The following is a 13,353-nucleotide window of genomic DNA, read 5'->3' on the forward strand; positions in this document are numbered from 1 at the left end:
CATGCTAATCACTAGCCCAACTCAGTCACAAGTTGAAGAAAAGCTAATGCTAGAATTAAGACTCTGACTAAGAGTAATTCATAAAGCATTTTTTTGTGCTAAATGTAAGTCCTAATCTAGTCCGGAGCACCAGTCAAGGCCAATTTATACTTCTGCGTCAAATCTACGCCTTAGAGTATGGCGTAGCCGCATATCCTATGTCGTACCCTGCGCTGTAGCCTGATGCACCTCTCCAGAAATGTAACCACACCTTGTGGTGATACAGATTGCAATAAATGTAATTGGTCCTCTTGGTAGTCTCACATTTCTTCCTACACATTTCCGGCTGCTCCTTCTTCTCTTTGCAAATGGGGACAAGAAAAGTACAAAGACAACATATCAAATGTTGAAACATAGAAAAATTTTTTTTAAAGATATACAGTACCAGTCAAAAGTTTGTTCACCCTTACTCCTTCATAGGTTTTTCTGTATTTTGTATTTTCTTCATTGTTGAACAATACTGAAGACATCAAAACTATGAAATAACATCTGGGACATGTATGGAATTTTGTGGTAAACAAATAAAGGGTTAAAAAGTTAGGAAATCCTTACATAAAGGGTCCTTCGTAGTTTATATATATATATATATATATATATATATATATATATATATATCAGGCCATTCTGTGGCTGGGAAGTTATTTAATTTGAGGGGATTAAAGCAAATAATGTGCATGAAATCACTCGCTTCGCGCAGTCAAGCAGACAGAGGAAGTCCGTGTGTGTGCACATGCACAGGTTTACTTTCTTCTTCTTCTTTTGGGTTTTACGGCAGCTGGTATCCACAGTGTTGTATTACTGCCATCTACAGGTTTACCTTTGACCGTGCACTGAAAGTTACATAATTCTGTCACTAAATGAACAGCTGATCACACCGAGGTGCTCGCTGAGCGCCGATATTTATGAGTTTGGTCCTGCGTTTCCTTTCCTTCGCAACATAATGTCTTTTCTTCTCACTTTCCATTACTGTAGTTGGTCTTTCACATTTCATTCACACACTTACGTCCTCCATTTTTCTGTCCTGTTTCAAATTTGTATCCCACAATGCCTTGCACGAACAGAGAAAGCCCACCACGTCATGCATATTTTGAATTGGGTCATGGTGAAACAGGAAAAAATAGCAGAGAATTTAGGGTCACATAGCTCTAAATCCATTAATTGTTCTTTTTTTTTTAAACTAATAAAATTGGAAGTCTGTGATTCGAGTTCAGTAGCTTTCGGTCCACTAAACAAAAATAATTAGGCGTCGGGGAAAATTCTTTTTATGACCTACACTTGGAAAATCTGAAATGCAGTCTACCTTTAAGTGAACTTTTAAGTGATGCTCAGTCTATTTAACAATGATCTTTGTGTGTTAATGCTTTTGGAAAATTCTGTGCACCATATCATTCCAGTCCTATAAATATCATTATTATGTTCAATATCAATGCACTAAAACTTGTTTAGTGTAGAGCTGATGCATTTAGTATAGTTAGATGTACACAAGTGCAAAATGTTTCGTCCATCCAGAGATTGGAAACAGGGACATGCTGCTTCTGATTGGTCATGTGATGTGATTTGTCGTGTAGTTCAGTGGGGTTTGGGACATGGAGAGAGGTCTTATCATGAAATCCTGTGCTCCAGACCTGATTTAAAGAAGGCAGTTTAGGATATCTGGAGTTATAACTGATATATCAAGGAGAATGGACAAGCAGTCTGAGGTTAGAACAGAAACGTCAAGAAAAAAAAATCAGGGGTGAATATTACAGAAAAGGAGTAGTCATATGAGCTCATACCCAGGACCAATTTTGTTCCCATTTGGTAGATAATTGCAGGTTGGCTGTCACTTTCTCAGCTGTGAATCAGTTGCACAATTCCATATGTCATGTATATGTGTGCAGGTTTGCAAAATAGTCGTCCCTAGATTAATCTGCTGCTTTTATTATTTTCCTTTGGAAACTACAACACTGACGGAGTGCAGAACAGGATTTTTGATGCACAGAAAGTCATTGCACAGGGATATTTGCAAACAAGGAGCCATTCTCATATAAGAAGACATTTACTAAGCATGAAGGCCAGCCTGAGACATGCACCAGAAATGAGAGCTAATCATTATCACTCAAGTTCTATAAATATCACTATATCTTCAATATCATTATCATTATAGCAATATTCACTCACCAGCCACTTTAATAGGAACTTGTTCTTGATTCTAAGTCTCTTGTTCTTGGCTGCAGGAGTGGAACCCAATGTGGTCTTCTACTGTTGCATGCTGAGATACTTTTCTGCTCACCACGGTTGTAAAAAGTTATGTTACTTCCTCCTTCCTGGCAGCTCGAACTACTCAATCTGGCCATGTTCCTCTGAGTCCTCTTATCAACAAGGCATTTTTTTTCCACCCACAGAACTGTTGCTCACTCACTCAGTATTTTTTGTTTTTCGCCCCATTCTGTGTAAACTCTAGAGACTGTTGTGTATGAAAACCCCAGGAGATCAGCAGTTTCTGAAATACTCAAATCAGTCAATCTGGCTCAAACCAACACCCATGCCACAGTGAAAGAAAGTCACACTTTGAGATCACAATTTTTTCCCATTCTGATGTTTGAACATTGTGAACATTAACTGAAGCTCTTGATTTGTGTCTATGATTTGATGCATTGTGCTGCTGTCAAGGAATCGGCTGATTAGAGAACTGCATCAAACAGCAGGTGGATGGGTGGGTATTCTTAATAAAGTGGCCAGTGAGTGTATGTTCCATCTCCTCTGCTGATCATAACAACTCTTTCCTTGGCTTCATGAAATCTGAAACAGGAAGTAGCATGACAAGTTGATCCTATCCCCCTACTTGGCATGCAGAAGAGTGGATGGCTTCCATACCTGATGAGGCCCCACACTAGATTTTGGTGGAAGCAAACTCCAGACCACTATTTTGACCAAATTCTCTGGACCACTCCTAGGCTCAAGAACATACATCATGCTTCAGCAAAATACTGAATTCAATACCAGATATTTAGGTCATATTCAGGTTTTATTTGTTATATTTTCATTTTCCACCTTATGGTATGCCGTCGGCTGTCCATCACTAGCAATGATGGCTGCTTCATTAGGATGCGCAGAAACTCAGATGGGCTGTGAGGCCCACACCAGAGCGACAGAGTCGTCCACAGCAGTGGCAAGAACGGCTCGGCCGAGCCACCATGAAATGTCTGGCCTCATGAGCTGTCGCATACTATTCTCCTCTCCTAATGAAGCACCTTGCACAATAAGGTAAAACAAGCGATGTCATGCCCCCATTGTGTTGTCTCTCTGGACCTCCAGGCCTGATGCCAAGTGGTGCACGAAAGTGCCACAAACCTGTCAGGTATGGAAGTTGCCCTGCAGTGACAACTGACTTGCTGAGTGATGCCATCCGTTGGCCATTTTAGTGGCTCTTCCGCATCCCATCTAGTGGTGTGCCATTGACCCTGTTGGGTTCATCTGCCACATTGCACTGAAAAGCGCCCTGCTGCCAGCGCCTTATTGGTGATGTACTATTTAACCCATAGCTGGAACCCAGGCAGGTGCTACCACTCTGGGTCAGAGCGGACCTGGGAGCAATGGTGATTAAGGGGTAACTCCACTTTCCCCAATACTCAAGTCCTCCCGGACCTGAGACTCACCACCCGTTGCAGTTTAAAGTCATACCCAGGACTCATGCAGGACTTATGCATACTTTTACTCTCAAATGTGTAAGATAAGCAGGTGACAGATGGATTTAAAAGCAGAACAGCGTGTTTATTCAGAACACAGTGGTAAACAAGTCCAAATCGTGAGGCAAAGATAGTATCAGTAAACAGGCAATGGTCAGGCGTGGCACAAACAGAATGTCAGAGGCAGAGACTATCATCAATAATCAAAATGCAAATTGGGTCAATAACCAAATAATCAGCACAAACTACAAAGGTTTCGTAAAGTCAGACACAGAAACACTGAGCATTTACTTTGCAAAGTCCAACTGTGAGCAGGATCCTTTTACACTGTGGCTGTGATCAGGAACAGGTGTGTCTGATTACAGTTCTGGAGCCTGAGAGCAGTGCGGTGCATTGATGGATGTTGTGGTCCACAGCAGCCATATTTGAAGGCTGCTGTGAACTCTGGAAACGGAGTCTTGAGTACATCAAAGAACAATCCACTCTCCTGAATTTGAATCCTTTTCATCCCTGATGGTATTAGACTTGGTAGGATCTCTAAAATACTTTGCAGTAGAGCCCTGCACTCCCGCGGGAGTCCCGGGACAGTGCGGCCCGGGACAAATTTTGAAAGCTCATTGCGGGCGCGGGCGGGAGGGGGAGTGCACAATGTGGGAGCGGGCGGGAGAGGTGATAAGCTGCAGTCCCACTAACTAAAAACATGTTTAAAATAAAATTTATAAATTATTAATTTATGTCTATCATATATAATTTGTGCTGGATATTTAATTTGGCATTAATAAAAACATTTTAAGATGCCTAAATTTGCGGATGTGGTCTAATCTCGCGTACGTTTCTGATTCCTTTCCGCTCTTCCGTGTTTGAGATCTCTGATCATGGCAGAAGAGCAGAGCTCCTCTAGTGAAGCTCACAGTGCTTCAGAAGTAAGTGCTGCTTTAAAAAGAGGGACATTTACCGTTAAAAAGTCAAGAGTATTAGTCCTAAGTATTAAAAAGTATTTAAAAAAGTATTAACTAGTATTAAAAAGGACTGTGTATCGCACAGATTGTTCAATTTAAAGCTAGAAATAGACAGTGTATAATCTGAGGAGCTGGTTGTGGTTGCGCAGCACTTCATATGAGAGGAGAATGAAATCGCGGTTGGAATCATAACGCCACAGACTCGGAAGTGGGAGTGCGAGTGCGCAAAGCGAGAGCTGTCAATCAAAGTGAGAGCTGTCAATCAAAGCGAGAGCTGTCAATCATGAGCGCATGCAGCGCTCAACTTGGAATGTGTCAGCAGAATGTCAGAGTCTAAACAATAAACTTACAATAAATGAAGGATCGGTCAGTGGAGAGCTCAGCTAAGCTCAGCATGTTTAATTCCCCAAGCCAATGACAGGAACTTTCGTGAGAAATAACGCGAACGTCTGCATCATGTGGGATTTGCGGGCGGGAGCGGGCGGGAGCGGGACTGAAAATCATAATTCTTTGCGGGAGCGGGCGGGAGCGTGACTGAAAATTCTGTCCCGCGCAGACCTCTACTTTGCAGTACAGTGTATCAGACGTGATAGCAGCATGACCCCAGAGTTAAGCGTGAACACACAAGCGTACAAACCACACTTGATAACCCCAGAGAGGATGTTTATTTTCACGGCAGAAAGTGAGAAGTTGCCTATGGACACAGTGAATCTGTGATGTATGATTTTACGTGGAACATTTAGCTAAATGTCAAGGAAAAGGAAGCACTACTGATGCAACTTTAAAAAAAAAATGAGATTTGTAAAGAGAATTCAAGTTTGGCGGAAAGTCAGTGCACTGCTGCTGAAGATAACATTTATTTATTTATTTATTTATTTATTTATTGATTGATTGATTGATTGATTGATTGATTGATTGATTGATTGACAATTCTAGCCAGAGATTTGGTGACGATTGTGTTTGACCAGTTTGCACTTTATCTACCTCCAAGGTAAGGTTCTTGACAGAGGATGCCACAGATAACTTTGCAGAGAAAACAAAGACAAATTGCAGAATTATAACAATAATTATATCATAACTATAATTTGTTGGACCAAACCAAGCCATGATGTTTAGTGGTAAAGCATCTCAGTGTTGTAGTCGAGTCACTAAACCTCGAGTCCAAGTCCAATCTTGAGTCCCCAGTGTTCAAATCCAAGTCAAGTCCAAGTCCATCCATCCATCATCTGTAGCCGCTTATCCTATACAGGGCTTCAGGCAAGCTGGAGCCAGCTGACTATGGACGAGAGGCAGGGTATACCTGTCATCGCAGTGCTGACACATAGAGACAAACAACCATTCACACCTATGGTCAATTTAGAGCCACTAATTAACCTGCATGTTTTTGGACTGGGGGGGGGGACTGGAGCACCCAGATGAAACCCATGCAGAGAATATGCAAAACCCACACAGAAAGGCCCTCGTCAGCCACAGGGCTCAAACCCAGGACCTTCTTGCTGAGAGATAACAGTGCAATGATAAAAAGCTTGTTCATTGCTCAGCAAGCCCTGCCCGCTATCAACAGGGCAAATAACATGAGAGAGGGTTAACACTAGCTAGTTCATTGCTCAGCAAGCCCCGCTATCAACAGAGCAATGAACATAGCATGTCACTTCCTTCTCTGGGTGTAGTCTTACCAAATGACTATTGAAGTTCGAGGTTGTCCCCATCATCTCCTCAATAGTTCTTCTACATATGGAACACATAGTGGTGCATTTTTTTTCCCACTGCGTGAGAAATCTGTATAAGCAGACCGGACAATCCTAGGGGCGTTCTCTCCAGGCATTTTAGCGCCATTAACGTTAGTTTGTTCCTGAACATGACATATGAACAGGTGAATGTGCATTCTCTTGCACAAAATTAGTGTAAAAATTAATGTAAATATAAATATCTTATGCCAAATTATTATGGCATGTTAGAAAAAATAAAGGAAAGATCCGAGTCCTCATCTCCAATTTACGAGTCCTAATGCAGTTAATGCACGAGTCCCAGTCCAAGTCCGAGGTATCAGTGCTCAAGTCCAAGTCAAGTCACGATTCCTTAAAATTAGGGCATGAGTCGGACTCGAGTACTACAAGCCTGCTATGTCTTCATATTCTCTGTTTGTATGAGTCCAAGCTATGGTTAATGCTATAACATGTGTGATTTAACAGGGTTGTGATTGAAAATAAATGACAAGGGATATTTTCTATACCAAATCCTCCAAATCCACAGCTCAAGTAAATATGTTCATAACCAATAAAAATATATTTTGCCTGGATTTAGCATCAAGAAATACAACTGTTATTTTTTGTTTCATGATTATCATTTGAGTATGTAGTTATTTTTACATCCATGGGGCGGCATGGTGGTGTAGTGGATAGCACTGTCACCTCACAGCAAGAAGGTTCTGGGTTTGAGCCCAGTGGCTAATGGGGGACTTTCTGTGTGGAGTTTGCTTGTTCTCCCCATGTCTGTGTGTGTTTCCTCCGGGTGCTCCAGTTTCCCCCACAGTCCAAAAACATGTGGTTAGGTTAACATGGGGCAGCCATGGCCTGAAGGTTGGGCTAAAGTGCCCTTGAGCAAGGCACCTAACCCCCAACTGCTCCCTGGGTGCTGTAGCATAGCTGCCCACTGCTCTGGGTATGTGTGTGTGCTCATTGCTCACTTGTGTGTGCATGTGTGTGTTCACTGCTTCAGATGGGTTAAGTACAGAGGAGGAATTTCACTGTGTGCTTAAACCTGTGCTTGAGAGTACATGTGACAAATAAAGGCTTCTTGGCTTCTTTTTACACAGTTATTGTTAGTTGTCTCCTGGAATCTTTCTCATTTTAGTTTTAAAGGTGCTATATGTCAGAGTTTTAGTTGAAAGCATTTGAAAAATGAATTAAAACTAGATAGATACTGTGACTAAAGTCACAGTGATTTGCGCTAGCTCTTACAAACCGGGTCATCTGTTAACCGTACCTTATAGATCCGGAACAGTAAGAGATAGCGAATGACACTTAGTGATGGAAAAAGGCAGTTTTTCATGGATCGTCACCAGATCAGCACCAAAAGTCAGAGCAATGCAATTCAGCCCAGAGGTATTCTTCATGTGAAATTTGGTGATGACTGATTAAAAACTGAGGGAGAAATAGTGTCCTAAAAAACGTTAGGGTAATAATAATAATAATAATAATAATAATAAGAAGAAGAAAATAAAGTAGAGAGATCCTGAGTGGGAGTAACAATTTGTGCTAGCTCTTACAAACAGGGACGTCCGGTCACCGTACCCTAGAGCCCTGCACTCCCGCGGGAGTCCCACGGGACTCGCGGGACCCGCCGCAAAGCAGTGCGGCACGGGACAAATTTTGAAAGCTCATTGCGGGCGCGGGCGGGACCGGAAGTGCACATATGCGCGCGCGGGCGGGAGCGGGAGTGCACATATGCGGCGCGGGTGGGAGCGGTGATAAGCTGCAGTCCCGCTAACTAAAAACGTGCTTGGAATAAAATGTATAAATTATTAATTTATGTCTATCATATATAATTTGTGCTGGATATTTTATTTGGCATTAATAAAAACATTTTAAGATGCCTAAATTTGCAGAAAAAGTCAGATTGAGTGAGAAATGGCATTTTAAACTTGCCATTGATCACCCTAAGGGGGAATTCTTTGATCACTCTAATGACTCGCAGTTCACACCCAGCCAGCAAGAGAACCACAAGTGAATTGATTTACTTGTTGCGTTAGTCTACAACTTTAATCAGAGAGACAGGTTACACAGTGACGGTAGGCTTGACTCAATGCTATCCCAGAAATCCTTCCTGTAATATGCAAATTTGGCTGTCCAATCAGAGGCGGCCAAATTTGCATATTACAGGAAGGATTTCTGGGATAGCATTGAGTCAAGCCTACCGTCACTGTGTAACATGTCCCTCTGATTAAAGTTGTAGACTAACGCAAGCAGTAAATCAATTAACTTCTTTTACTAGCTCTGCTTTGCAATAATAAAAAAAAAAAAACATTGGTACAAAGCAAGCCCATTCACTTTTTTATGCTGATCAGAGAATTACAATGGTTTCTCATGTGATAAAAATGTGCGATTTGCGATTAAATATTTTAATTGTTTGACAGCACTAATTATTATTATTAGAGATACTACATGCTGAATTCAGAAACAAGGTAAACAATAACAAACGTGAGCTGTAGATATTTATGCTCAAATCCACTCAAAGTAGGGGGCAGGGCACCATCACGCTGTGTCAAGACAAGAACTTTCCTGAGAAATAACGCGAACGTCTGCATCATGCGGGATTTGCGGGTGGGAGCGGGACAAAATATGGCAGGCGCGGGCGGGAGCGGGACTGAAAATCATAATTTTTTTGTGGGCGCGGGCGGGACTGAAAATCATAATTCTTTGCAGGCGCGGGCGGGAGTGGGACTGCACAATGCGGGCGCGGGCAGGAGCGGGACTGAAAAATCCGACCCGCGCAGACCTCTACCGTACCCTATAGATCTAGAATGATAAGAGATAGAGAATGACACTTAGTGAGGAAAAAAAGCCTATTTTTCATGCATCCTTCCGGTTCGGTGATGCAGATCAGCACCAAAAGTCGTAGTAACTTAATTGAGCCCAGAGGTATATTTTATGTGAAATTTGGTGATGATTGCTTGAAAACTGAGAGAGAAATAAGTGATTGAAAAAAAGCCAGTTTTTCATGGATCATTCAGGTTCGGTGATCCAGATCAGCACCAAAAGTCAGAGCAACGCAATTCAGCCCAGAGGTATTCTTCATGTGAAATTTGGTGATGATTGGTTGAAAACTGAGGGAGAAATAGCATCCTAAAAACATTAAGATAATAATAATAATAAGAAGAAGGAGAATGTAGAAAGAGTCTGAGTGAGAGTAACAATTTGCACCAGTGCTGCTCATGCAAATTAATTATCAACAGAATGTGAAGAAACAACAGTTTTGATGTAATGTTTATGTATTGTGTTGCTGATATATCTAATGAAGTTAGCATGCTAATCAGCTAGCCCCGAGACAGGACGGACTGTCATGTCGTAATACAACTTTGTACCTCAAGAGGCGATAGTGAGTCACTGTAGTGTCCAGTCTGCCCTCAGTCCAAAATGAGAGCATGAAGACATCGTTGACATTGCACACTGATGGTGAGTTGAGTGAATCTGCTTTCTAAACTCATATAAGGGGGAAGCCATGGCCTAATGGTTAGAGAAGCAGATTTTGGACCAAAAGGTTGCTGGTTTGATTCCCTAGACCAGCAGGAATGGCTGAAGTGCCCTTGAGCAAGGCACCTAACCCCTAACTGCTCCCCAGGCTGCTCTGGGTATGTTGTACATCGCTGTCTGAATGTAATATAAAAGTGGCTGTGATGTGAGCTGGAGACCCGTATCAAGTTCAAGACAGTCACTTGCGTGTGCTGAAAAAGTCGCTAGATGGGTCTAAAAATTCTTTATTTTTTTATTTTACTTATTATTATTTTTTGTATACATGCACAATACTCTTTCACAATTATAATGGTTAAAATGTGCAACATTTATTACAAACAAATGTCAGCCAGCCATGTATACCACGATCGGATTAATTAGGTTAGCTAATTAAGTTGTGTATGTCTTCACGTCTGTGTGTTATTGGACGAGGTCCTCGTCTAGATACTTTGTCAAAATTGCAATGAGCTAGTTGTGTTGCTGTCCATGGTTCTGAACCATAACTCATCCTGGGGTACCTGCACAAGAGGGTGGGTGTCACATGGAGTTTTACTTTATCACTGTCATATCCTTTATTTTTGTGTATCACTTATCATCTTTTTTACAGTTCTGTTACCATGATGCAGTGTTACTTGTACATGCTGCGTGATTTGTTTTATGTGTAGTAATATAACTTAAAGCTTGTAAATTGAGGAAGAATGACTGAAAATTAGAAAGTAGTTTATGTAATTAATTTGATTGATTATCTTCAGTATAGTAAGTACTTTAATCTGGTTAGTGTCATGGTGGATCCGGTGCCTGTCGGAGGAACACTGAGCATGAGGCAGGAATACACTCTGAATGGTATGCCAGGCCATCAAAGGGCACCCACACACACATTTACACACTCATTCATACCTAGGGACAAATTAGAAACCAAAGGTACTGGGGAGAACATGCACATGCTCTCTCCATAAACAGTGTAAGTTGGTAATATTGTCAGAAATCAGACTTTGAGAAGTTTTACACAGTACATAAAAAGTATTATCGGGGCCCAGGCCTTGGGCCCTGATAATATTCCTGGTTGGGTGCTCAGGGAACATGCAGACCAGCTGGCTCATGTTCTAAAGGACATTTTCAACACCTCACTGGATCAAGTCAAAGTCCCATCATGCTTCAAGACTGCCACCATCATCCCAGTGCCAAAAAAACCCTCAAATCACATCACTCAATGACTACCGGCCTGTCGCGCTCACTCCCATTATGGTGAAGTGCTTTGAGAGGCTGGTAAAGGAGTACATCACCTCCAGGCTCCCTCCCACATTCGACTTCCAGTTTGCCTACCGGCCTAACCGCTCCACTGAAGACACCATCTCCTCCGCTCTTCACCTGAGCCTTGCACACCTAGAGGAGAAGAACACTCATGTGCAGATGCTGTTCCTGGACTTCAGTTCAGGGTTTAATACCATCATTCCACAGCATCTGGTGAACAACCTGGGTCCCCTGGGCTTCAGCACCCCCCTGTGCAACTGGCTGCTAGACTTCCTCACTGAAAGACCACAGTCAGTGCAGATCGGACAGAACACCTCCAGTGTCATCACCCTCAGCACAGGCTCCCCTCAGGGCTGTGTCCTGAGCCCTCTGCTGTTCACTCTGATGACACACGACTGCGTTCCCAGGGCTGCCAGCAACCACATTGTGAAGTTTGCGGACGATACAACAATGGTGGGCCTCATCAGGGACGATAATGACTTGGCCTATAGAGAGGAGGTGGAGCAGCTGGTGGGCTGGTGCAGTGAAAACAACCTGATCCTGAATGTGGACAAAACTAAAGAGATCATTGTTGACATCAGGAAAAACCAATCCAGCCATACTCCACTTCTCATCAATGACACGATTGTGGAGGTGGTCAATAGCACCAAGTTCCTGGGGGTGCACATCACAGTGTTCACCTGGTCTGTGAACACTGCATCACTGGTAAAGAAGGCATTGCAATGGCTGCACTTCCTGCATAGGATGAGGAGAGCCCACCTGCCCCCGCCCACCCTCACTACATTCTACAGAACCACCATAGAGAGCATTCTAACCAGCTGCATCTCTGTGTGGTGTGGAGGCTGTAGTGCCTCTGACTGGAAGAATGTGAGGAGAGTGGTGAGGACAGCAGAGAAAATCATTGGGACTTCTCTTCCCTCCATTCAGGACATTGCACCAAGACACTGCATGTCTTGAGCCAGTAATATCATCAGTGACCCCTCATACCCTCACTATGGACTGTTCTCCCATCTGGCCTCTGGAAAGAGGTTCTGCAGCATTCAGTGCAGGACCACCAGGTTCTGTAACAGCTTTTCCCCCAGGTCACCAGACTGCTGAACTCCAAATCCAAACTCTAAACTTCTATTTATAACTTGAACATTTCCTAATTTCACAGGTCACTTTATACTATTGCACTTTATAATATTTTTGCTGCTGCATAACTTAATTTAATACACTTCATATTTAATTCTGTGCTGAGCTAAATTGCAACAAAATTTAATTCGGTGTGCACTTGTTGCATGCTGAAAGACTTAGACTTAGACAACCTTTACTGTCAAAGTAATGCAGATCAGGTAAAAGCCTGTTATGCATATTTAATGTATACAGTCAAGCCAGAAAGTCTGCACACCCCTTTCACCTTCTCCACATTTTATTACATTACAGACTTATTCTACAATAGATTGAGTTCATTTTTTGTCACAAAATAGCCCATAATGACAAAGTGAAAGCAGGTTTTTAGACATTTGTGCTAATTTATTAAAAATCAAAATGTAAAATATCATATGTACACAAGTGTGCGCACCCTTTGATATGACACCCAAAAGTGAGCTGAGGTACATTTTGTTTCCAGTGATACTGCTTGACATATTTCTACAACTTAATTGGAGTCTACCTGTGGTAAATTCAACTGATTGGCCATGATTGGGGATTGCCAAGACCTGCCTATATAAGGTGCCACAGTTGACAGTGCATGTCAGAGCAAACTCCAAGCCATGGAGTCAAAGGAATTATCTGCAGACCTCAGAAACAGGATTGTATCAAGGCATAGATCTGGAGAAGGGTACAGAAAAATTGCTTCAGTTTTACAGGTCCCAAAGAGCACAATGGCCACCATCATTTGTAAATGGAAGAAGTTTGGTGCCACCAAGAATCTTCCTAGACCTGGCCACCCATCCAAACTGAGCAATCGGGGAAGACGAGCCTTGGCCAGGGAGGTGAGCAGGAACCCAAGGGTCACTCTGACAGAGCTCCAGTGTATCCTTGGGGAGATGGGAGAAACTTTCAGAAGATCAACTATCCAGGCAGCACTCCACAAATCAGGCCTTTATGGTAGAGTGGCCAGATGGAAGCCACTCCTTAGTAAAAGGCACATGACCGCCCACTTGGAGTTTGCCAAAAGGCATATAGAGGACTCTCAAACCATGAGAAACAAGATTCTCTGGT

At 42.5% G+C, this 13,353-nt stretch overlaps 1 protein-coding gene across 1 annotated transcript in view; it reads left to right on the top strand.

The window, feature by feature from the left end:
* The window catches only part of igsf9ba (immunoglobulin superfamily, member 9Ba), a 203,283-nt gene that overhangs the window by 125,446 nt on the left and 64,484 nt on the right, over positions 1 to 13,353 (top strand). The gene's annotated exons all lie outside the window — the stretch shown is intronic.

Source organism: Neoarius graeffei, chromosome 17 (genome assembly GCF_027579695.1).
Source record: "Neoarius graeffei isolate fNeoGra1 chromosome 17, fNeoGra1.pri, whole genome shotgun sequence".
In the NCBI taxonomy this organism is placed as follows: domain Eukaryota; kingdom Metazoa; phylum Chordata; class Actinopteri; order Siluriformes; family Ariidae; genus Neoarius; species Neoarius graeffei.